The sequence below is a fragment of the Calidris pugnax genome, unplaced genomic scaffold, assembly GCF_001431845.1.
Source record: "Calidris pugnax isolate Ruff unplaced genomic scaffold, ASM143184v1 scaffold211, whole genome shotgun sequence".
In the NCBI taxonomy this organism is placed as follows: Eukaryota; Metazoa; Chordata; class Aves; order Charadriiformes; family Scolopacidae; genus Calidris; species Calidris pugnax.
In genome coordinates this window covers 3,649,805-3,676,051 of record NW_015091083.1, presented here as the reverse complement: position 1 = coordinate 3,676,051, position 26,247 = coordinate 3,649,805, and the positions used below count along the sequence as shown (strand labels likewise).

General features: G+C 38.4%; 1 non-coding gene across 1 annotated transcript; it reads left to right on the top strand.

Moving 5' to 3' along the window:
- The first annotated feature begins 6,966 nt into the window (after positions 1-6,966).
- Positions 6,967-7,039, top strand: TRNAA-AGC. The gene has a single exon. It is a non-coding gene; the product is annotated as a tRNA-Ala (tRNA).
- The last annotated feature ends 19,208 nt before the right edge of the window (positions 7,040-26,247 follow it).

Sequence of the window (26,247 nt, the reverse complement as noted above, 5' to 3'; positions counted from 1 at the left end):
TCAGCAAGGAATAGAGTTTTCTTCCTCCTCATATACCTTGAATACCACAGTCCTATTTGTTAAATACACTGAGTGCCTGCAACCTTTGGGGAAAATGTTGGAGTGCCAACATCTGTGAAAATGAAGAGTTCAGATCTCCTATGCTGTTTGCTGTCTAGTGTTTGTGCATGGTTTCTGCACTGCATATTGTGGTGCAGTGCACACACTTCATAATAATCACTTGTAATAAAGCAGTCAAGGACAGGGAAAGGTACCATGCATGCCCCCATTGCTCAGGAGAACAGGCTTTGAATAGCTATAATATAACCCTACAACCCTATACCACTAAAACTAGTGTGAAATTTTTCTTTTCCAGAATGTCATTCAAAATCTCACTGGCTTACAAGCACCTGAATTCCACTGTGGTTTCTCATTAACACTGTCTGGAGGTAGAAAACCCAAAGGCTACAAGTGTCTGAAAAGTCCTGTCCTATGCAAATGGTGAGTTTTCAGCTGGTTCTCATGGGAAGAGGATGCTGAGCTGTAATTATTATGAAAACCAGGGCTCAGAATTTCCTGAATACTGTAGGTTTCAGTTCTCAACGATAATATGGCATTAGTGTGTTTTTTTTTCACTGAATGTTGAGTATGCAGGCAACTGCTCTTCCTTTATACTGGTGGAAATAGTCAACTATATATAATTAGTAACATTCAATCCGCTCTCCAAAATACCAGAGCTTGCCTGGGTCTCAGATTGTCAAGGTTTATTGCAAGCAGTCCAAGACCAGAGAGTTCAATTAGAAAATTAACTTATATGTTATTTTACCATATTAGAGAGTTGATTTCCTTCCAATTTGAAACAGATGATACATTGTTATAAAGGGTTGGGGTTGCACTTAATATTCTCCTATAAAAGAGGTAAAGACATACAAGACTTTTCCGCTACATTGGGTTAGGGCTTTAAAAATAATATGCTTTTTACAAGCCTAACTGCAGTTTTTATTCCTCTGAGTCACGTGTGCTTGGTGGAAGCCATGTACTTTCAGTGCTTCTCAAAGCATAAAATGTGCAATAAAATTTTTTAAAAAGAATTTATACTATGTTTAGCTTTGGAAGGGAAAAAAAAAATCTAGTAAGTTTAATCTAATGTCATTAAATGTTGTGGTTTTCAGGTAATTTGTAATCCAGAAACCTTTAGTATTGGGGGCTAAATGGTAACAGAAAATTAAAGCAATAAGGAACACTGAAAAATTACCGGGATTACATTTTGTGAGGCTAAATATTGACTATTAAAATGTTTGTACTTTCAATAAAGTGGTGTGACTGTTGGCTCACCAAATATCTAAACTGAACCTGTACCTTTCTAAATGTTTGAATAATAAATTAAATGGACCTCCCAGCTAGGTGACCTTGCTTCTGTAGATGGCACCAGGAAGGAATGGATGAAGGGAAAAGAACTGTTGGGCAGAACCAACATCAGATGGAAGTTCAGTAAGAGCTCCTTAGGAGAACATGCCATCCAGAAAGCTTTCTTCAGAGAACAGTCAGGACAGCTGAGCAGTCCTAAACAGTGTCTAGATTGAAGCGTATCTGCCCATATGGCTCCCTTTTTCAGAAGCAAGTCAGTATTTCTACTGGCACTCATGCAAGTAGGCAACCATGGATCTGAGATATCCCTGAATTTTTTATTTTTAGTTTTTTCAGAGGGATGTGTGTCAGCTTTTACTGCCCTTCTATAGTGTGTACGTCAGCCAGTGCAAACAAGATTAAGATTCATTAAGAATATAGGCTGATTGTTGAAGGTTTACTGTAGGAAGCGATGACACCTGTAAGGGGCCAAGTGGATGCTTAGAGGGTGTGATGAGAAAAGACAGAGAAACCTTTTTCTCCAGGCCTTAATGTCTATAAGACCAGTTATGCTTATAAAGCAGCTGAGTGGATGAGCTATTTAAGGGAGTGTTCCAGTAGCATTACCTTTTGGGTATAGAATAAAAAGGTATTTCAAATAGGAGACAGATGAATAGACTCCTGAACCTTTGTGGAACCCCTTCAGAACAGTTTCTTTGAATCTTTTAGAGTTTTCTTCATCATTGCTTCCCAAGGGTGAACTCAATAACAGACTACCCCATGATACAGAGCATAAAGCACCTAGCGGCATATGAAAACAAAAATAGCTTCATATCTAAACCATTACTCCTTATTATCTCCCATAACCGTAATATCTGTCTGCAAATTCTATTTCCCTTGGGGAGTTCAGATTACCAACTTTCCAGCACTTTTTACCAGTTCTATCCAAAAACAATCTTGGTTTTTATAAGTTAATAAATGGATAGAGTACTTTTAATAAGGGAGCCTGAGAAGCCAAAAAAACTGGAAAAGGAGATCAGGGAAAATTATCAATCTGTTGAGTGCATGATGTTGCCAAATCCAAATAAGAAAATAAATCTTGATGCCCAGAATCCACCTTTTGGACAAGCAGTCACAGTCTAATGGAATTCTGAGTAATCCCTCTGCAGGAATTACTCGAATTCAATTTGGTGCTTTCCATTTCTGATACATGCTGGAAGCAGGCAGTTTTAAACAACAGGCTTGAAGCATGCACTGTTACTACTCCGAGCAGCTACACACACACTTCAAAATAAAGAAAAATATATCAGTTACCACAGCTTTGTGTCCAGGAGGGAGAAATTAAATATTTTTATATGATGTTAGAATGGCATAACTGAAATGGTTTGGTTTGTTGGGCTTTTTTTCCTATCAAGAAAAGTACATACAGGACTGTTAAATAAGGGAATGGTGTTTCCCCAAGTACTCATATAGTCAGTCTTTTTAGTTTTCTTGGTGAGGTTTATGTTTTCCAGTAAGAAAGCAGCAGTGTCTAGTGGTAAATTATATAACCAGAGAACATAGCTTAGACCTTGGTAACAGAACCATTTCACTGGATATTACTAATGTATCATACTAGAAAGGAAAACAGAATTAGTTCTGTGCATTTCTGTCTTTCAGAAGGGATCCAGTCATCCCTTACATACGGGAGTCCCTGGGAATTTATACACCCATAGTTAAAAAAGCTGCAATGGAAGTACTACAAGCTCGATAAGATCCCATGCTCTCTTATTTGTTCGCAATAACCAGCCTTTCCTTGGCCTTCTGCAGGGGGTGTGACTGAAGAGACAGACATTTCTCTGCAGAAGAACATAAGGAGAATGAACCCAGTTGTCTCAAGGCAAGTTGTTACAGAGATCCTTGGGAAAATTTCTAATCCGTAGCTCCCAGTTTTCCACTACTTGTAAGTCACTACAAACGAAACACAGAACAATGACCCAGGAGAGAGGCTTCACATGAGAAAGGGCTGAAACTTTCATGGTCATAGTGGGATCCGTACCTTCAACCAGCAAACATCAGGTTATAGTTTTTTCTCCAGAGAAGAGAGAATTTTGGTCTTGTTTTATGGGTATATGGTCTAGCTTCCTCTGATATCTTGCAGTCTCAGTCTAGCTCTCCTGTCAGGACAAAACCTGTGGTCTTAGGCTGGAGTCTGGCTAAGTGCAGTCCTTTGTAAAGTCTGCGTGAGACTTCAAGTAGGTAGACAGTTCCATTTTCCATCCATCTTGATTTTTCTAAGGCTCATGGATGTAGTCAGTCAGCCTGGGACCAGAAGGCGCTGTACTCTGAGAAAGAAGAGGTTGGTTGAAGAGACTTGCACTTCGATTTATTTCACTTTCTGACAAGTAGCAAAGTGACTTGAGAACTCCAGTGGCTCTTGCATCTAGCGGGGAGTTTTTACTTGGAGGAGTTTTCTGTATTCTGTTGGTCAGCAGGTATTTTTTGGCCTGACTGGTGTGCAAAGGTGTGGTTTGTGGTTTTTATACACTTGCGAATTTTTTATATCATCCTGTAGAAAAGTCAGTGCCTTGGCCAGGCACTGAATTTGCTGTTCCATCACGTAACTGGAGAAGCAGCTCCACTAAAACTTATACTAATGTCACACTCACTTGAAATCAGAACTTAGACTGGTACAGTTAAAATTATTTTTCTTTGGTTTTTTTTTTTTTTTGGTGCAACTTGGAATAGATCACTGAGGAGCTTGTTGTAGAGTGTACAATATATTTATTGCCACTTTGCATTCTTATTCATCCAAACTAGTACGGCTTCGACCAGCATTTACCACATCTGCTCTGCTATTTTCTGGGTTTTAACAGAACCAAATTACATTGATAAGTTTATCTCCTTGTTTAACGTTTCTTTATCGCTATTTATAAGATATTTAATTTGATTTATATTTTTTTAATTTTAAAAAAGGGGGAGACCTTTTTTAAATAGACGGGAACATCATCTTCCCACTATAGAGGTTGTTTACAGGTGTCGCAAAGGGTAAGAGGTAACTAATGAGAGAGCTAGTAAAAGAGATCACAGTTTCTATTTGAATAAATTCTAACCTGACGTGCCTTGTCATAAAATAGGCTAAAGATTGTTTAGACTATAGATTGTTTTAGACTAATATTGTTTAATGCCTTTTATGATTCTAAGAGTTAGCAACTGGAATCTACATTTTAATAAATGTTTTTGGCATAGAACTATCCAAATGTCAATTAAATCATGGATGTGTTTTTAGTAAGTGTGGGAGTTAGCTGGTTAAGTGTAAGCTACTGAAAAGAAAAACTTTAGTACAGATTTGTTGCATTTTCTTTGTAGGCTGACAAGTAAAGCGAATATTTCTTCAGAGCATACTTCTCAGTATTTCATGAACCAAATGTTGAACAGATGTACTTAAAGTGTGGAAAAATTAAATGAAAGGCACATTTAGGATTTATAGAGCTGAAAACCGAAAAAACCAATGGAAATTAGAACTTTGATGAACAGAAACTATGCTGTTAATGCAGAAATTTTTACTGTAAGTTTAAAAAAAATTGGCTTCTAGGTCCCCAAACTGCAATCTGGAATCATGTAAATTACGGTCAGAAAATGATGCAACACTTGTTCTGAAAAAGGTAATTTAGCTCTCAAATATGGTTTTATATTCATTTTAAATTAACAATGACTAGTGTAGCTCCATAAAATTGTACTTCTTCCCAGAATCATGGAAATCCCCAGAAGTCTGAAAGCTACAAAATGATATTTTTTTTTTCCTCCATTTCGAAATCTTGCAATGAAGACTACAGATGACATGGAAAAGCCAAAGATTCTTAATTCACTAATGATCCCTTGTCACAGATGCTGCTGTGAAGAGTAAGCACATAGAGTAAACTGTGCTGCTGAAGTGTATTCACCCAGGTACGGGAGCAAAACACTGTGCCATTTATTTCAGTAAGACAGGCGCATATTTCTAAAATGAGCTGTGGCGTTCATTCAGAAAAAACACCCCAGTTCTGGAAAGCAGTCTCTTTAGACAATCACAGTTACAACAACTCTACTGCGGAAAGCGTTTAAGCCTGGGACTTTGGGAATTAAACACATGCTTAAGTACTTTTCCTTAATAGGGATACATTTAGACATGTGAATTGAGGCTTGCATAGACTAGTAAACAAGGGAATTTTCAAACACTTATCAGCCATCTGTATTAAGTAATCCACATAATGAGTGGAGCTTTGGAGATTTATATCAACTGATACTGTGTCTTGTACTGGGAAAGAGCTTCTGAAATTAAGTTCTTCATTAAAACAGCCATGCAATCGAACAATTGTGCTGAGGTGAAGCACTGGTGAATATTGCTATGTATTTCCTTTCGTAGTTCATGCACTTCAGATGGTTATATCAAGAGGGAAAGGGATTTAAGAAGTGAGAACTGGAGCATACTTTGGTAATGATTTGAGTCCCAGATTGTCCTATTAGCTTTTGTCCATTAGGCCAATCACTTCTGAACAATTCAAATTTATACATCCAAATAAGTGATATTGTCGGAAACGCTGAGGGACTTTGTGCAACAGCTATTATTTTGATAGATCTACCAATATGATTAATATAGCTTATATTGCTAATAAGAATTTACAGTTTTAAGCCTTGTTTTCCATAATTTTTGGCAAGTCCTCAAGTCAGTATCAAAAATACAGGCTCTGACAAAATGATCCTGAGAGGAGATATCCTGTGTCTAGTGATGCCTAGGTTATCACCATGGTAGTGCTACTGGCAGAAATCGCACTAAACATCCCATAGTTCCCCATCTGATCACTGCATAGCCAGGAAAGATGGAATAGGCTGTCCAGGGAGGTGGTTGAGTCACCATCCCCGGATGTGTTTAAGGGACATTTAGATGGGGTACTGAGGGATATGGTGTAGGGGAGGACTATGTAGAGGTTGGACTCGATGATCCTAAGGGTCTCTTCCAACCTGAATGATTCTATGATCTTCCTCTGCTTATTCCTTTGCCCCGGCATCTTTCTTCAGTACCAATAATCATATTTTTACATGCCACCAGCTCCAGGAATTTACGAAGTGACACAATTTCAGTTCTGTTTGTCTTTGATTCTGTGTTGACTTTTACGACTATGGATATCTGTGAAGCCTGCCTTTAGGAAAGAGTGACGAGCTATGCTTTGGTTAACACTCAGTGATGTGAGAAACCGACAGAAAGAGCAGCTGCATTCTTGTGAGGCTCCAAACCCTTCTAGCAAAGAAGGTGACATCGCATCAGTGCAATGCTAAGCTGTCTTGTCCTGTCACGGCCATATCTGTAGTGAGCTGAATGACGATGCTGACTGGTTGCCAAGCTGGACAGATGCCCTCACTGACAAGGATCTGATCCTGCCCGTAGGCAGAACGGGAAGCAGGCAGGCAGCTCAGCCAGCTCTGCAGCACTGGCTCCCACAACGGGCTATGCTTGAAGCTAGAAAGCTGCATGTGGGAAGAGGGGGGTAAAACAGTGTTGGAGGAGGAATACGCTGTAAGCTGTGGTAAGTATTGGGGGCCTTTTCTTCACTGGAACAGTCAAGAGCAGTGGTGGAATAGGCACACCTGGGGATATGGCACCAAAATAGGGGGATTTTGGGAGGGGAATTAGCTCAAATGGTAGAGCGCTCGCTTAGCATGCGAGAGGTAGCGGGATCGATGCCCGCATTCTCCAGGCATTTTTCATCTCTGACTCTGGAGATGTTCAAAACCTGCCTGGACGTGTCCTTGTGCAACCTCCTCTAGGTGGACCTGTTTTGGCAGGGGGATTAAACTAGATGATCTCCAGAGGTCCCTTCCAACCCTGTATCCTTCTGTCATTCTGTGAAAGCAGCTTGCTGCCAGGGAGCTAAGAGGACCACTGTGGAGAAGACAACTGTGTCTCCTGAAGAAGCACTGGGCTATGGCATGCAGAGTTGTGCTTCCACAGAGCTATTAAAGTCACTGCAGTGGCAGGAGCAGAAAAGAGGTGAGAACTGAGTCTTTTGTGTAAATTTTTCTCACTGAAACAATTATAATTCGTCTTTCTCTCTCCAGGCAGCTTGGGTAAGGCTCATTGTGTATGTGTTAAGACTAATTTTTCTAAAAGGGATGGTGTTTTGAAGGCATGATCTCTGTCATCTGTACCATCGTAACTGGTAGTCATTTGCTTACTCAAATAATAGATTAGCTGGTCAATCTAAAATCATATTGTGCTGCCAAAAGCATTTTGATTGAAAACCGAGGATATAATGTGGTTTACTGGGGAGTCATATAGGTGATTTTTTGAAGACTCCAAAAATTAAAAGGCTCACTGCTTCTCCTCCCTTGACTTATTTATGTTATTTATTTTTAAAATGTCAATATTGATTGTTGTCATTTTCCCATTACTTTTTAAAAGCATCAATTTCAGAGAGGTGTGAGTTTGATTAATTCTTAAAACACATAATTTAGCATACTATACCCAGATACTAACCTCAAAGAACATTCAGTAAACAAGGTGGGTTATTTCTTAAAATTATAGAAAGAAAATTAATCTGAAGATATTCAGATAATGGTGGTACACACAATTAGTCTGTATAGCCATATTGTCCCTTTTATTGACCCCATCCCTTTCTATTTAGCATTATAGCCCCATGTGGTTCCTGCTCTTACTGTTAGATATCTGTTTGCAAAGATCTCAGTCCAAACAGACCTTTGCACTTGTTCAAAATCTGAATTAAATCATTAGGGTCATACGCAAGCACCAAAGAACAGAGTGAATTCCAAAGCTGTTATTTTCTGTCAAGGCAATAGATAAAAAAACTAATAAAATATAGGTATAGTACTTAGATCATACCAGCATCACTTAAATAAATAAAGAATGGACAATCCCATCATCTTTTATGCCCCATAAAAACCTGATGAGTGTGGTTTTTAGATGAAATTTTTAGATACAGGATATAGGTCAAATTTCGAGATTATGTTTGCTGGCACTGAAATCCCATGAGAATTTTTTGTAAGATTTCCTAAGGATGTAAATGAAGAAATCTTACAAATTCAGCTACTCTTCAGAGATTTCTTTTCAGTCAGCCAATAAAAAAAAAGAATTCAAACAACAAGCCTCTACTCTTTGATGGTTCTGGCTCTAAACTAACACCATACATATAAGTTTGCATGTGGAGATGCAAAGCCTAGCACATCTTTCTGAAGTTCAAAAAGGTATTTTTTCTAAGTTTCTTATCAATTTTTTTTATTCATCTATTCCATATCTAGGCCATTTCTTTGGAACAAGGATCATTGTCCTGTGAAAGAAATATGTAGGGTTTGAAATTGATATGGGATGTCCCAGTATGTGTCACTTTTTCGTCTTCTTCCCACAGGAAAGAAGTGGTTCTTTAAAGTGCCATGATGGCACTGACCTATGTCAGCCCACTTTTAGTGGAAATGGGGCAATGAAAATGGATTGCAGGATTTAGATGGCTTTTTTCAGTAGAAGGAATAATCATGATAATAAATGGAAAATCGTATGTTGGAAAGCAGAATTAGCTACTCTCCCTTGTCATTTTGAGATGTGTGCTAAACTTTTCTTCCATCTGCAGGGTGAACCTCATCAAAAGTATCTTATTTTCCTTTTTTTTTTTTCTGTGCCAGCTGACCATTGGCATCAGTACTATGTCTGCTGAGTGGATCTCACCACTGCCTTTTTCTTGCCTTTATGTATATGAAAACGTATTTGGCATCATGGGAATGTGTGTACCGGACAAGAGAATAATAGTGAAAAGATCTGCCAGACAGATCAGAGAGGTGAAATTAGTTCTTAAATTACAGTTTAATTCCTTTTTGTATGTAGGCTGATAACTTAGTCTGGATTTTTCCTCAGCACATATTTTCTAATATTTCATGTGCCAAATACTGAACAGATGTACTTCTAGTCTGGATAAATTAAGAGACACACATTTAGGATATGAAGCTGAAAATTCAGAAAGCAATAGACAAGCAAGCTTTGAGCTGAAGTTTTGCACTGACAACAAACTTTCTGTTATAACAAAATGTGGTATTCAAATTGCAATATCAGTATATCAGAAATATTGAAAACCCAGGTTTCCAGCAATCTGAGCACCACCCCCACCCCTGACTTCCTTGCCCCCCAGGTTCGTGTATTTGTCCAGACTGAAAGTGCAGTTCTCCACTCAGAGAATATGAGGTACCACCAATACCCCTTGAAGCTGGTTTGGCCAAGAATCAGGATTGTATAACTGTTGGAACAAAAACTCCCATTAGTGGCTATTTTCAGTCTCTTATTCTCCTTTGGCACTCCTGGAATGTCTTCCACTCTCACTTTAGCTGCCTCAGGAGCCTTACAACTCCAGAAGAAATGTTTCTTATGGAGCAGAGTAAAAGTTGAGTGTTTCTTCCAGGTTTCATTTGGAGCAAAAGCCTTTTAAATGAAGCTGCATCTCCAAGATTTGAAAAGCCCTCATAGGATTACAGGAATTTGAGTTATTCTGTAATCAATATGGCTTTGCAAAGGCTAGATTTCCAAATCTCCTGGAATCCACTCCTGCATGAAATCTTTGTTCAAAGAACCAATAAAACTGCAGTAGTACAATACAAATCTGTGAATAGACTTGAAGGTAGTATTTTGACTTCCTGAACTCAGCCATGTTATCTCTCACTGGATCAGCTGTATATGGGAGCAAACTTCTGTATTTCCTGTGCCCTAATGAATGCATCTCCATGGTCGCATGATGAGAGGAGCACATATAATTGGTCATGAACATGAGGAATGACCATGGTGCTAAACTGATGCAGCCTTTCTTTCAGTAGCAGTCATAGGATTACAGGGCAGCTGTGGTGGGAAGGGACTTCAGGAGGTCATCTAGGTAGAAGTCAGCGAATAAAATTGGCAGGCATTGACTTGAAGCACAGAAGTGCAAGTATATGACCCAGTTAAAGCACGATTTGAAGTTGGGAGGTGTGTTAGATGGAGAGTAAATCTGCTATAAAGAGGGTGGTGTGAGGAGGACTCCTTCCAGCGTGAGACACTTGGCACCACACTCTTTGTTATGTGTGCCATCAGGTTGCCAAGCAGCACTGCCACGTGGTGTGTGATTCCAGGGCTGGAAAGCTAACCTGCAGATGTGCAAGTTGTGCAACTAGTAGTTGAACAAGTTTTGAGGACAAGGGCACAAGGTCTTAGAAAATGATAGCATTTATAAAAAAAATAGTTCAGGCTACTGACTGTTATTTTAGTACGGTAAATGGAATTGCTTCCTGATACTAAACAAATAACACGCTATTTTGATGGGCTATCAGACTATTTAATGTGCAGAGAAATGTGATTTTGGCATGATTAACAAATGAAAAAAAAAAACATTTGAGAAAGCCATCTAATCCTGCTTCCTCCTTTTAACTCTGGAGAACTAGAGAAACGGTAGCATTTGAAATTACGATTTCCTCTTTCGTCTAATTATTATGGGAGCTGGAATGATTAACAAAACAGAAAACAAGCACTTAATGGACACATAAAAGCTGTTAAATAGACACAAAAAACACTTATGCTCTGTATTTGCTCTGCTGTTAGCGGTGCACTTTCAGAGACACTACCTCAGCGTTACTATTTAACACATGAGTTTTAAAGATTCAAACAAGAGCAGACAGGTTTCATTAACATAGGAGGTCCCTGAAGAAATAAATATTTATTAAACTTTCAGTCATGTAAAAAAGTGTTTTTTTTAACCACACTTCAAGTGTTGGTGTACTGCCTGCCAAATACATACCTGGTGAGCTATTTAGAAACTTCCTGTTCCACATGCTAATTAACAGTCTATGAATTTTAACTTAAATCAGGGTCACATAGCTGAAATGTATTTCAGCGGAGGCCTGCATTTGTCATTCAGAGGCATTGCCAAGGTTTTAAGGCCTTGCTATAAAGTGGATTTCACAGCTTGAAAAACTAGTTCTCCAATAACAACTGGGTCAAAACTGGGAGGAACCCTTATGAACTGAGTCACATGAGGTGCATTAGACTGACATTTGAAATCAAAGTTAATCCAAAACTGGAACATTTAACATAAACCTCTTTGAATCTTTGTGGGCAGCGCGGCCTTGGATTCGGATCCCTGTATTTCCCTGCTTTAGGTGGCAATGAGATTCATTGCACAGGTAGCAACATTCTTGGGCAAAAATGCTCCCCTTCTGTCAGCGGATCTGGCCAGATTTTTTGGAGAGCAGGAGCTAAGGTGACTGTGGTGTCTCCCACCTGTGTTCAGTGCAGCATGGACTGCATCATACCCAGAGCAGCAGTGTACCAGCATGATTCCTTCTTCCTACCACTGGCCCAGTTGCGTCTAGCAAAGAAACAGATTCTTGATATGTAGATCTCTTGATTAGATTGTCTGTGGAAAATATTTTTTAACCCTTTGCTAGGTGATGGTACTGATTTACAAATGCTTTTCTTTCTTACTCTACTTTTTTTCCTTCTCCTCAAGTAAAATTATCACTGGAGTAATTCTTTAGTACATTGCAGCTTTCTAATCAAGGTTTCGCTGGGTTTCTTTGTCATAACATGCCTATAGGTATTTTAGTTTCTTTGAATCTTAGGAATTTAAAAATATATTGCCTAATACTTTTATCATCGATTTGGAAGATGAGATTCAGGCATCATTAGTAAATATTGCTTTCTTTTCCATCATGTATCACTTCCCCATTCGTTAGCTGCAGTCTTGATTACTTTCAGCCCTAGGTACAGACAAACAAGAATTTTTACTTGGGCAAATTACAGGCTCATCTGTCTAGGAAAAAGGCATGTGAGCCACATGTACGTGATGTGATTTTATCCCAATAGCTCAGGTGCATCTTTAGCTCTATGTGAGTACCTGGGGAGCCAAACGACCCAGAATCAGAAATGGGGTCAGAATGAATAAAGGCAATCTGGGGATTAGGTCAAGCTCGGGTCAATGCCAGTCAGACTAAAGAGAGAGAGATGTGGAGGAAGTGAATCTGGAACACAGAGTGACCTGGAAGTGCTGAGCTTTGCTGCTTTTCTTGCTGCTTTAGGCAGGGAGGAAGGCAAAGAAGTGGAAGGGTGAAGAAGGTGAGGGAGGTATGGCAGCAGTTGCTGCTGGGGGCTGCCAGCCTTTGTTCCAGCTGCTCCTGCCACATGGCACCTAAGATTCCTTCCTCTGCTGTAGTAGCAGTAACAGGAATGACTCTTCAAGGCCCTATTTCAATAAAATTTGTAAGGCTATGATTGTTTGTCTCTTCCAGCAGTCTAGAAACTACTTTTCCTATGGATAGAGTAGTTTCTAATAAGAAGGGCCCTTGCATATACAGAGTGGACAACATTCAATAACTATGTGGAAGCAATGTTTCGTACATGCGATCATGTTGAGAACATGAGGTCAAATCTTGGCATCCGCAATTGAAGAAAAAATAATAAAAATTGGACAGGGTTCAAAGAGAACCTACAAGCATGATTAGAAGTGTTGGAAAATATGTTTTCCATTCTGAAAATAAGTTCAGTCTACTTCTTTCATTGAACAAGAAATTAAGTCTTTCGAGTTAGACTTACTCTCAGTATACAAGTAAACCTAAATGGGGGTCTAAACTGGTTCTTCTGTCTGGCAGATAACAATATAGCAAGATCTAAATATTTAGTGGCTATTAAGTGTTGGAGCAGACTAGCAAGTTCCTCACTATTGAAAGTATGAAAACAAAATTTGGATCCTTTTCTTAAAATCATATTTGTAACTCAGCTATAGAGGTTGGAGTCAAAGGCATGACTTAATCCAGAAAAGGTATTGTGTACAAGAGATTATCCAGATGATCACTGTAGTCTCTTCTAGTCTTCAGAACAATTAATTGTGTACCACAGGCCTGTCAGCTCCTTGAAATACAATGGATCTCCTTTGTATTAACTCTCTTCCTTCAAATTTTCCATGTGGTGAGTGCGTTGCAAGAACAAGGAGTTCGGTGAGCAGTATTCTTGTAGTGATCCTGTGTGTGGATTCTCTGGCATGTGGGAAGATGCTTCCACTGATTCGGTATACTTTCCATCTGTAGAAACATCAATAAAGTGTCCGTATCCTGGCACCTCTCCTCAGGAAACTTGCAAGGGTGGAGTACAAGGAAGAATATAAACCTGCAAGCCTTGTTTGCTTAAGAGAACAGCCTGAAAAAGAAAGTAGTTCCCCTGATCATCACTAATTGTGATGACACAGGGACAAGAAACAGTGAAACTAACAATCTGGATTTTCAGGGACATTGCTGAAACACCCCACTCAGGCTCCTGTGTACCATATGGATTTGCAAGGACTCAGCCAAAAAACCTACTGTATTTCTTTGAGATGTTTTCATTTTCAAAGAGTTCGGAATGCTATGGAGCAAGTTCCCATTTGGAAGTCAAATTGTAGAAATGGGTCAAATAGCAAGGGAGAAAAGAACCTATAAAGTAGCCAATAAAAGTGTTTTTTCCCTTAGTGATTGGACAAACTGGGTATTGTAATTGTGGATTTTAGGAATGAAAAAATTCAGCTTTTAGTTTTGGCCTCAAATATATATTCAACACAAGAAAAATATCTAGTGACTTTAGTAAGATTGGTGTTTGACCAAATGCTTTCATCAGCCCTCGACTGTGTCTCTGGATGTTCACCTCTAGTACTGATATCCCTAGACTGACTCATGAGTCTGTGGCAGAGAAGAAAAATGGGTCAGTGCGGTTCTCAGTGTTTTGGGTGGTTTTTTTGTTTGTTTGTTTTCAATACACACATTTGTAATCTTTGATTTATAGAATTTATATGCAGTGCAAGTAGTGTTTTCTCTAGCATAACATTCAAGGACAGCTTTATCAGGTGGTACCAATACTCTGTCTAGGATCTTGTCCTTGATACTTAGGGAGGCTATTAACAGTGGGATTTTTAGAGTAATCTTTCCCTAGTAGACATTCCTTGCATCTGGTAATTGGTGATTTATAATACATGAAATGGAGGTTGCATCTGGGACACCATGTTATGCAATCATGGCTGGACTCCTCTTCCATGAAGTTGTCTAATCCATTTAAAATCCTTTTCTTTCTATCTCCATGATGTTCTATGGCAATGAGTTCCACACTGTAGCTGATTACTATGTGAAAAAATATTTATTTTTATTCACTTTAAATATGATGTTTGATAATATACCCAGGTGAGGAACTGCTGAATAATCGATTTTTGTTAGTATTCTCAGTATCGCTCATGGTTTTAAAACTGCCTGTTATATCCTTCTCAGTTGTCTCCTTTCCAAAGTGAAGATGTAGTCTAATTGATCTTTCATCAAATGGAAACAGATTCACATACCTCCTCATCTCTGTTAAAGCTGTACACTTTCTGATTTTGCTGTATCTTCTGTTACCATTGCACGGATTTATCATGTTCTGTTTTCTAATTTTTTCTATTCTTTTTCTTGATTTTTTTTTTTCCTCTGTTCCTTTTTGTGTTTTGACTGCTGCTAAATAGGGAGCTAGTGGTTGCAGACAACATTTTGTTGTTGAAACAAGAGGCTTATGCCCATCTTTATGACTGTGTAAGTAGTTATTCCCCGTCCCTCCTCAACCTGCGTTGCACATACTGACATTGGGTTACATTTGCTGCTCATCAGAGATGTGCCAGCATAGATCTTGGAGCTTTGTAGTTGTCCAAAAGTGCTGCTAAGTAAATTTGTGAAGATGTAGGTTGGAAAGTATTATTCTTAAGAGAAGAGAAAACTCCTGATGTTTTTTCTTCTCTCTTTTTGTATTGTAACCCCTTTTATTTTCAAATTTTTGTAATGTGATTTTAGAATATCACTTTGGTTTTGAAATCATGCTGCAGTTTTCAACCACTCATTAGTGGAAGGAACAAATACTATTTGCTGTGCTGCCACCTAGTGTTTACAGATGCTGCTTTGATTTTGAGTCGTTAACTTTGTCTTTTTTTTTTTTTTCTTTCTGCTTTTTAAAGTTCTCTTTCTCATGAAACGGCACTGGATATAAAAATTAAGCCTTTCTCTTAGTTTGAAAAATACAGTTGCAACTTGTATTATCTATTTATCGTCTGCAAAGGATTTGGGAGACACACAAGGAAGAGATGTTCTTCATTAGGAAGAAGTTCAAAGACAGCCTTTCAGAGATGACAGTGTGGTTAATGGGGGACAATCCCTACAATCCTGAAGGGCAGCTGTTATTCTGAAGAGCTGGCATTTTTCTGTTGTTTGCTTTGCAGAATTCTTCAATCTCGTGTCAATTGAAATCCATTTTGTGGGCAAAGAAACATTCTGGGTACTTAAAGAAGCAAGCATGAGTGTGCTCAATGACTTTTTTGTGTATAGCAGGTATGATACAAACCACAGTTCTAACTACTCCCTGAGGTTAAGCGGAGTTGCAGAGAAGAAATTATAGAAGGGATGTATAGCATATAATATACAGCAGAGTGCAGTGTTAATACAGTTTCCATTGCGGTCTGTTCTGTTTCCAGGCTTTAATGTTGTTATGGTTCAGGATAGGCAAATGGAGGCAGAAAAAAAATGAAAACCAGCCTGATCTGTTCCCCATCTTCAGAGTCAAACCTTTTGGGATGCTTGTGAAGGTTGCATGTAGGCACTTGTAAGACCCAGCAAATCCTGCTGAACTATCTCTTTAAAATTTAACAATACACCAGGGTCTAGCTGCAGTTTACACCCCCTTGGCCCCCCTCAGAACTGTAAAATCTTGGATTGTGTAACATTTGTTCTGCCTCCTTCCTGAGAGGTCGGCAGTTTTTGCAGGAAGGAAAGGTGGGATCCATTCGTGTTGCAGAGTTTTATAGTCCCGCTGCACTTGCTGGGGCTGGCCCAGGTTTGGGGGTTGCCCTTGAGTATTGCTAAACTTTCAGTGAAAAGTCTGTGGAGCCAACGGGAAGACCAGTGGCTACTATCTATTTTGTTGAAAACCAGGAATGGGCCAGTCAAAAGATGCCATCTCATTACAGGGGAGCAGGTCTGGCCACCTTCCTGTTCAGGGGTGGTAAAAAAGGAGGGAAAAGCGTTTTATTTCTAGTGAAAGCTTCAGCAACATTCTTGCCATGTCCAATGGTTCAGTGATGAATTGAGTGTGTTGTCTGCTCCACTGGCAGCACACTTCTTTGTCCTTTACCTGTACTTTGTGCATTGACTCCTTATTTGTGTGACTATTTCTGCCTGGTAGATCTGAGCCCACTTTTTTTTTTCCCCTGTCAGTTAGAGATGCAGGAAAATACCCTGGCATAGAGAGTTTAAGGGAGAGGTTTGTATCTATACAATAATTTGCTTGTATTTCTCTGCTCAGAGGCCAAATGCATTTAGAGAGCAGATGTGTCAATGATAAAGCATTGCTTTTTAATCCCTCCCCCCCTTTTTTTTTGAAAAAGGAATGGCTATATAATAGCAATATAGTCCTCCTTGTAATACATTCTATAGTCACCTCAGACATGTATTTATCCTATTATGCTTTAAAAACTAAATGAATTTCATTTTAAAGTTGGACAAGTGAGGAGAGAGCAGTGAAAGACAAAACCTTAATCAAGTCTTTCTCAAATCTGTTTGAGCAGTTCGTGCATTCTGCTAAGGGGATGGACAGAAAAATATAGGACTTAAGTAGAAAATTAATTTTATTACTTTAAAAGTTTTTTATTTGTCAATATTTGCACTTTTAACATTAAATAGTTAAGCCCCACCCTTACCCTCAGGACCTGAATTTGGCTGCATGTGAACTTTTCAAATCTAAAGGAAAGGAAACATCTGGTGTATCATCTGGCCCAAAAGGGCATACACATTGCACTGCAATAAGTCATGACAATGCATTTGATGTTTTTATTGCGTATATGAATAATGTATATTGCTTTGTCTATATATTTGTCATTATAATTTTCCTGCTATAATTAACCCACAAATCATGCTGCAGAAATATATGGATGACTGAATTAGTCAGATGCCCTACTAATAGTTTGACATCTGAATGTGAGAGTTGAAGATGGCTGCATTTGGAATGTATTGTACCTTAAAAACTGTTATTGTATCTCAGGAGACAAATATTGAATGTATCCCGTAATGTTTTTTGCTTATCATCTGTATTCTTTTCTAGGGAATTATATAAGTTTTATGTCATCTCTAGCATTTAAACTACCTCATCCAATGTTACTTGTCTGGAAAATATTCTTTGTAGGGCAGGGGCAGATCTGCCCTTCGTACAGTCTTGTGGATGGAGAATGGTACTGAGACTCAGGAAATCGCTCTTGTTTCTCCATCAAGCTCCACGAACATCCCCAATCTGACTCAACAAGCTGAGTCCTGAGAGTAAGGGAAAATTTCTGTGTGTTAATCAAATGTGTTTGCAGCCTTGGGGCACATCAAGAATGCAAGATGGTGACGTGCATGTATTTCTGTTAATGTGGCTTGCTCCTTTATCGGGACTGGAAATAAGCTTGAACAGTATAAGGCACAACTTCAGCAGAGTGTGGAATGTACGTATGTTATGGAATAGGCCAGAGTAAGAATTTCCATTAAAAAAATAATAATAATAATGACAAGCCTACTGAAAATATTTATGGCAATACAAAGAAGTCATGAGGTCCAGGCCTTTGGGCACCTGCCCTCCACCTGAACTGGCTGGGCACTTGCATAAATGCACAGCTCTTTGTAAAAGAATTCTGTGCTATATGGCCAGTAAAACATATTCTTTGTGGCCAGAAGGCCCACAAAGATAATTTTGTAATTAATGAAAATCTAGGTGCTAGAACATCAAAGTGACAGCAAAACCTTGAAGCGATTTTTACTGGTGCAGACAGATGCAGCCAAGTCTTTCATATCTCAAAGACATAATCAACCATCAAAGCAGTACCATTTCACTATGGTTAAGAATTTTTATTTACTTAGAATTTTCCTTGAAAGTTAAATGATGCATTTTGTATATTTTTGCACTATTCAACAGCATTCTTAGAAAACAGTCACATTCAACCCCTATTTATAAGGCTTGCAGAGGTTTGTCAGATCAAGACAGCTAAAGTAAACATGACAAATGTCATTTTGTAGTGCTTAATACCATTAATCCTTAAAGCATGGAACCAGGAAACCCTTATTCGTACTGGTATTTGAAACCTGTAAGCAATCTCATGTTTCTAATGCTGATTTTCTTTTTATTCCACAAAGAAAACAGTATCAAGGCCTTTTTCCTGGAATATTACTTGAGGCTATTCAGAAAAAAAAAACACAACAGGAAATTTGGCTCTTTAGCCCTAATAATGGTCTCTTTATTGCACGGAGACTTGATTTTTTTGTTAAACAGATTTTCTTATGAAAGGGTTAGAAGTGAATAAACGACAAGTTCAAGCTCATCTGATTTCTTTTGATTTATGTTGACCTTGAAAGAGAGAGAGGTCATGCTGTTGGCAGGCAATAAGAACTAATCTGTTACTAAGTGAGTAATTAAAAGTGAGGCCTTATATATTTTTGTAATGAGTTGACAGCAATTCCATCGCCATGTCATACGGTTGCTCTAATCAACATGGTCATTGCATTTAGTGCCAAATGAGAAGTTTACAAGAAGTCAGATGAAAAACTCTGAAATGTGCAGCTCTTTCAGATGTGCAGATGAATAGGCTGACTATATTGTAGATGAGGAAAAACTCCAATAAAAATTAATGTCAAGCTGATGTGTGCGATTAGGGGTTTTATATTTTTCTAATGAATTGGAGTGGATGCTTATTAGTATGTTCCACTGAAAGATGTGAAGTTTGTGTTCAATAAAAAAAAATAATCCGAGTTTTGGCAGCTGAGGCACTGTAAGCTTCTACTGTTTAACTGGCATGATTTAAGACTGTTCTGACAGCAGACATGACAGTATTGACTTCTGTGTCACCAAATAACCAAAAGAACAGTCCATTTTTTTCAAGATACCTTAAGAAGCCTGTTTTTTTCAGTTCAGGGTAATTTTCTAAGTTGATTCTGGGCCTGGATATGCCTACAAAGTACTGAATGCCTTGGCCCCAATCCAGCAAAATGCAGCAGCTATGTCTTCCCTGTCCTTTAAGAGTGGCCTGAAGGCTGGACTCACACTTTTAACTGGTAGGTGCTCATTGATGTCAGGCTTGGAGACAACTGAGAAGATAATCACAAGTTTGTTCTCTCTGTCTTGTGAAGCCATTAAAGAAGCAATGTTGGGCAGGCAGGGTGTCCTAAGGAGAGGATGAGATGGCATCTCATGCATGAGATGTCCCATAGAAGTATTCTACCACTGTCTTCTGTGAAGACAGGTAGGATTTACAGATAGTTGAGGTTGCTGTAAGAACAAAATAGACTGCTGGAGCATCTTGGGTCTCTGGCCTCTGTCAGAATCAGTTATCTGAGTGTAGTTACTATCTCAAACACCTGCTTAACTATTGTGGGTTTTTTTAAGACAGTGGGACTTCTATGCATAATGTGCTCTGAGTTCTCAGACATATGCCCAAATACTTTTCCAAATTTATGTAACCCCTGGCAAGAGTGAGCCTCCAGAATCAGAGGTTTCTTTAAAAAAAAAGCTAGTGTAACCTCAGCTGGTGACTATTGGCACGTGCTACAGGCAGATTGTCAAAGTGCTCAGCAGTTGTGCTGAAGGCATATCCATTTTTTCCAGCTATACCACTTGGTCTAATTAAGGTATTACCTTACTCCATAAGTTTTGCCTTACCAAAAATAGGGAAGAATGATCTCTCCCAGAGAAATTATAAAAAATCTTTCACTCTTTATCTGGTTTTTGTTTATCAGGCATCTGTCCTCTCTTGTTTAAGAAACCACTTAAAGGAAAAATTTTAGTGAAGACATAAATGTTAACTATGAGGATTCTTTTAACATCACTGTCAAATTTAGAGTTACATCTGCCTGTCTTTCAAAGAAATGGAAGCACTAGTCTTGTTCACAGATTTGCTGTCGAGTTTAACTGAAATATAATCATGGGTCTCACTTGGGTCATTTAGTTTTGATTTGTATTTCCTATGCCTCCATTAACAAGGCTCCATCCTATATGTGCATGCAACTTCTATTTTGAGGTTTTATATCAACAATCACACAGTTAATGGCTTGTTCTCCTGATGCTTATAATCATGTGAAGCTGAAATATTTGAACTTAAAATCTAGCATTGCTCAAGGTGGGATTAGCTGAGTATCACTGCCCATCAGTCAGCAAAAATCAGGACCGCTTATTTGCCTGCTTTCCTTAGATTACTAAGCAGCTTCTACTACAAAACACCAGAGCTGCAAGTGCCTATAAAGCACTTTTCCCATTAACCACTCATTGCTCATTTTGGCTGTAAATTCTGTTAAGCGTGATAAAATCTGCAGAAATATGTGAGATGAGTGCAACTGGCATTACAGTCAGGCAAAAGATATTTCCTGCAAGTGGCAACAGCACAATTGTGTCTCTCAGCCCGCATTCACTTGGGTCCAAAACTATTGTGAAACAGGCTGGAACTGTTTGTGAATGGGCAATTCTGCCTAACAGATGGTTATACGTAAAGGCAGCCAAGAGACCATGTATGAGCATCGTGTGTTTGTGGGGGCATGAGTTGTAGCCAGAAATGTCTATAAAGAATCTGCCCTAAGCTTTCTGGTCCAAGATTAAGCAGATATGTCATTTCTAATCCAGTTTTGGGGTAAACTTCTGAAGTATTAAAAAAGAATGTTTCTGCAGCTGTTTCTGCACAAAAAAAATTAAATAAAAAAATAATATAAAAAAAGATGTCCAAAAGAAGAACTCCGCAATGTGGATGAGGTAGCTTGAAAAAGTTGGTTTTTCAGAACTGCTTTTTTGTATTTCCTAGTTAGACCTTTGGAGTCCAGCCAGCTTTCTGCTGAGTAGGCTGGCAGGGCACAGGAGTCAGATACACAACAATCTGCCGCCTTCCATGACCGCCGCTCCCCCCTCCATGTGTAGTGTTCCTGCTGCATAAAGCCATTAGTGACCAAATTACAGAAAACATAGGGTTTTGTTTCATAGCTTTTATTTGTTGTTCCATTTCCTGTTTCATTCCTATTTAACCTCTGCTCTTTCTAGTTCAGACGTAGTATCAAAGTGAATTTGGAAATGAACTTCATATGGATGAGAATGAATTGTAAACTATACATACTATATCCAATATCACTTTTTTTTTTCAAAAAAAAAATAAACCTTATAATTGTTTTTTAACAAACAGAATGTTTTTTATTAATCTACTAAGTTTTAATAAAAGTACATTTCCCCCTCCCTCTTCCAATATTTATTTTCCATCAAAACCATCCTCAAAATTAATCAAGAGCTGCATGTTTTGTTGCAGTCTTTTTAGGGCAAGCTGCCTTTGAATTGCATGGATGGAGCCTGTAATGGTTTGGGGAACTCAATGTTTTGATCCTTAATTAAAGTGCTTTCCTAGTATAAATGTATCTCAGTGTTTGGATGACCATCTGTAATATCAGAAAATCATCTTGACTTAGATGGATGAGAGTCTTTCAAGAGTTGCAACGCTGGAAATATGTAGGAGGATGCTCTCTGAACACAATCAGAAGGAAGGGCAGCTACCCTTCAAAAGTAAAATCTTCTCGAGGTGTTCCTTTTTTTTGCAAATCTGGATTAAATGTGTTTGTAACTTGGCATTGCAGTTTTATGAATCTGTCCATGATTTTAGGAGTTGCCATCCTGGCTCAGAGTTTATGTCTGGGGGGATGGATCTGAGAGCAGGGACTTCCAGATGTTTCAGAGAACAAGGGGAACACCCTGCAGTGGCAGAAATGGCACTGCCTGCCATGTCACTAGATTTTATTTTATCTGCTAGCACTTAAGAGATTGCTTAAGACCCGACGCTCGTTGCCTTATATACTCTCCACAGTTTTCCAGTGTTATGTTAGGGAACTGTTGCTACGTACATAAATACCTAGCTGCTTTTTCATCTAACTGCTCAGCCTCATTATCCTTCTGCAGGAAAGAGTTATCAAATTAGTCATTGTATGCACATGCATTGCCTTTTACTGTATTTGAGTGTTTCAATTTTCAGTTTGTTGTTAATTTTTTTTTTATAAAATATTTGTACATTTTATTGAAAAGTTTTTTCTTGTGTTGCAAAGCATGACACAAAGTGACTGGGTATCTGACACTTCATTATGTTTTCACTTGTTCACCCTCTTTCAAAGATAAAGCAAAACTTTTCTAGTTCTTTTCATAGGTTTTCCAGGCTGAAGCTTATTGCTCATATTGTTTGCCCTCTTCTTTTAAATTTCCAGGCCCGTGTCTCTTTGTCCTTTTCCTTTTCACCTGCCTGTTTTGCAAGATTCTTTGAGCTGAATGTTCAACGTAGCAAGGATGCAACCTTGCTATACTTGTCTATAAAGATCACCTCTTTGTCACGCTGCATACTTTTTGTCTGTGATTTAGTTGGATTGTGCACAGTGAGTCAAAGGCCCTTTCTCAAAGATTCACTTTGATTTTATAAACCTGTAAGTATAAAAAATTCAGACATAAAGAATATACATTTTTATTTCTGAGCATGTTACACATGCATATTAAAACTGAAATAACTTTTATTTCACAGTATTAGAAAGTTGAGTATTTTCAAGGTAAAAGATGGAGACTTTGAACTTTTATGCAGTAAACTGTAATAGCCAGTGAAGAGAAGGGAGGATGGGTGTGATATCTTTATGGTAGATTGTACTGTTTTAGAATCATAGAATGTCCTGTAGCATTTCATGCAGTTGGAGCTTCTAAATAACCTATAATTTCATAACAAATATAGAGAACTGGAAAGTAAATCAGCTCATGCAACCTTGGCAGTGATTGCTATAATGGTGAATTCACTGCTTTTTGACACTTGTCATTTAGCATCTTCAGACTTGAGAAGTCCATTCACTCTAAGAGTGCTGCCTGGGCTGCTAGTCTTTCTCAGGTGTTCGAGTAGTATTTTAGATTGAGCTGTATCTATTGAATCCTGTGTACAGGAAGAGATAAAACCTCATTGTCACTAAAATGTCATTTACAGTTCCTGGCCTTACATCCAGATTATGCTCTATGTGAGCACAATCACTTAAGTGATTCTGAATACGGTCTACGTCTAGCTTTCCTAACAGCTTGCTTGGGAGTGAAAAGTTTGGACTGTCATATAAGGAATGTTTTCTTCTGTGTTTCTTTGGCTATTGTAGATTTGAATGATGAAGCAAAGTCTCTTCTGGGAGACTTGTTGGCTATTTGAAGATCTGACTGACACTAGATTCCTTTCTTTTTTTAGGTGAGAAAGGCCATGGGTTGGATTTACAGTGTTTGCATCATGACTTCTTAATACTGTTAAATTCAACTGCATAAAAGCTGTGATCCATTAGGTGCATATCTTCTTGTGAGTGTCAAGGACAGAGTGCTTAACAGCTTCATTGAAGGCTGATGGGACATTTTCCTTGGCTTGTGATGCCAGGTAAATTACACATTTTCAGGAATTCATTATACTTTATTTTGCCTGTCTCAGCACTTGTACTCTGCAATTTGCACTCGAATATAATCATTTGCCTTCAGCTGGCATGCACCTATGTGGGTAAGGAGAAAGAAGAGAGGATTTGGGAGCCAGTTTGTGTAGATAATACACAATAATAATGATTTACCGAACTATCAACTCCTTGCCATGTGGATTTTATATTGTGTTCTCTAAGCTGACCTAAGAGTGAGTGTCCTGCACTCTGCCCTGTCTGTAGTGTGTTGCTTTCCTTGAAATGATCTTTAAAAAGTGACAGAGTCCATAAGTCTTTATTTGAACTAGGTTCGTGAATGTTTCTTGCTGGACATGAGATGATTCCTTACTGCCATTTATTAAAGCAGTCCCTTCCTAGAACAGCAAGAAAAATCAGAGTTTCACCAACATAAAGCTGATGCACCATCAAAAAACTGGGAGAAAACAATATTCCAATGCCAAATAATTCTCATAATTTGAAGGAACAGCTTGAAGGGAATATACTGAAACTGAGTGAAAAAAGTGAAAAAACCTACATTTAGGACAGAAAATCCAACACAGAGATATAATAAGAATCTTAACCAACTAGGGAACAGTAGAATAAGAAGGGCCTTGGGATCATTGGTTCACAGCTTAAATTTAAGTGAAGTGTGTGATGTCTTTGCAAAACCACCAAAAAGCAATTCTGGAATAAATTTAGTAGAAAGGCATACGTAAGAATAGGAAATAGTTATTTTTCTAATTTGGCATTGGTGAGACCTCATCTGAAGCACTACCCAGTGTGGAGCATCATTCTTTGAGAATGATTAGAAAAATGTTAGGGTGCCAGGAGTGAAAATAAAAGAAATGAAAGATCCAATCTAAAATCTTACCCTATGCAAGTCCAAGAAAGAGACCAATTATGAAACACATCGTAGTTCTTATATATTATTACAAGAAGGTCAACAGTAAACTGTTGCCAGTGTTGGCTGAGATAAGGCCAGAGGTAATCAATTGAAATCATAGAACATAGAATAGAATCATAGAATTGTCTAGGTTGGAAGCGACCTTTAAGATCATCTGGTCCAACCATCAACCTAACTCTGATAGAAAAAAATCACTACACCATGTCACTTAACACTATGTCAACCTGTCTTTTAAATACCTCCAGGGATGGTGCCTCAAAGGACACAGGGTATCCAGATGAAATATTAGAAAATTCTTTTTATGGGATATTTCAGCAGTGGAACTAGTGAAATATTGTGAGTTGTGGAATCTTCATATTAGAAGTTTTTTTTAAGAATGGATGAGTGTCAGGGATAGCACAAGTTTACTTACTTCTTTTTCATAGATGGGAATCAAAATAGATCTCCTGTTGTTCATTTTGTGGTTTGGTCTCTATCATCTTAATATTTTAAGAGCCTATGAAAGATTGTGCTTGAGATGTACCATTGGCAAAAGATTCAGATGTGAAAGGCTTCATGAGATTGACTAGAGGTGGCTTCTGAAGGTAAAAGGGAGAGAAGTGAATTTTGGAGTTTAAACATCTCTCCTTAGTAATGTGTGTGTTGAATTTGCCCAGAATGGCAGATCTTTCTTGAGTATCCCCATTAAAGTAACACTGACCTCACCTTTAGATTATTTATTTTATATTTGTCTATAACTTAAAGTGACTTTACATGAAATTTATTTGTGTAGCTAAGTGAATGAATCCAGTGGTATTTGTCTTACATAAGGGACCTATCTTTTCAAATGTGATGTTTGTGGAGAAGACACACAGCATGTTGGGAGATGGCTTGTCCTGCCTGTGAGGGGTGGAGAATAGGTTCATTAGTACAAGGTTTGAAATGTCATCTAGCTGGATCTCAGTGATGCAAGCTACAGTGGGTGATTTGTTGCTAATGACTCAGATGTTGTTTGTTGTTGGCCTTCCCCCCCCCCCCCCCATATCTGGTTCTCTTCTGGACTCGTTTCCTCTTTTCGTTCAGTGTTATGCATGAAATTGATCTTCATTTTCTGGGCTCTTTGTCTAAGTATTCGCCAAAACCTTCCCTTTGGAATAGTGCTTATCCCTTTTCATGTTATCTCTTTACTGTTGACATACATAAAATTATGATCTCTTCTACTTAGTTGCTCAGGTCTTACGTGAACTGTAATGAATATGTATTAAATAACTTAGGAAACCCCGACCTTCTTAAAACCAGCTGTTCCAAACTGCATTAGCTTTGTCTCCAAGGTGAGAACCTTTCTCACCAGAAGGTGGCTGGTTATTGCTGTGAATGTCCCAGTAGAAACTAATTCCTGCTTCACCTTAACTAAGTAGCACTTTAATAATGATTTTGCAAGGCTGTGTGAAGAAATGAAAATCAGGGCAGGTAGAGCAGGGAGGTGGCTAATATAAGTACATCAACAGGACTTCAAGGAGCCTGATCTTGTGTAAAGCAACTGAATGTTTGAACACCTTGACTCAGTTCCAAAA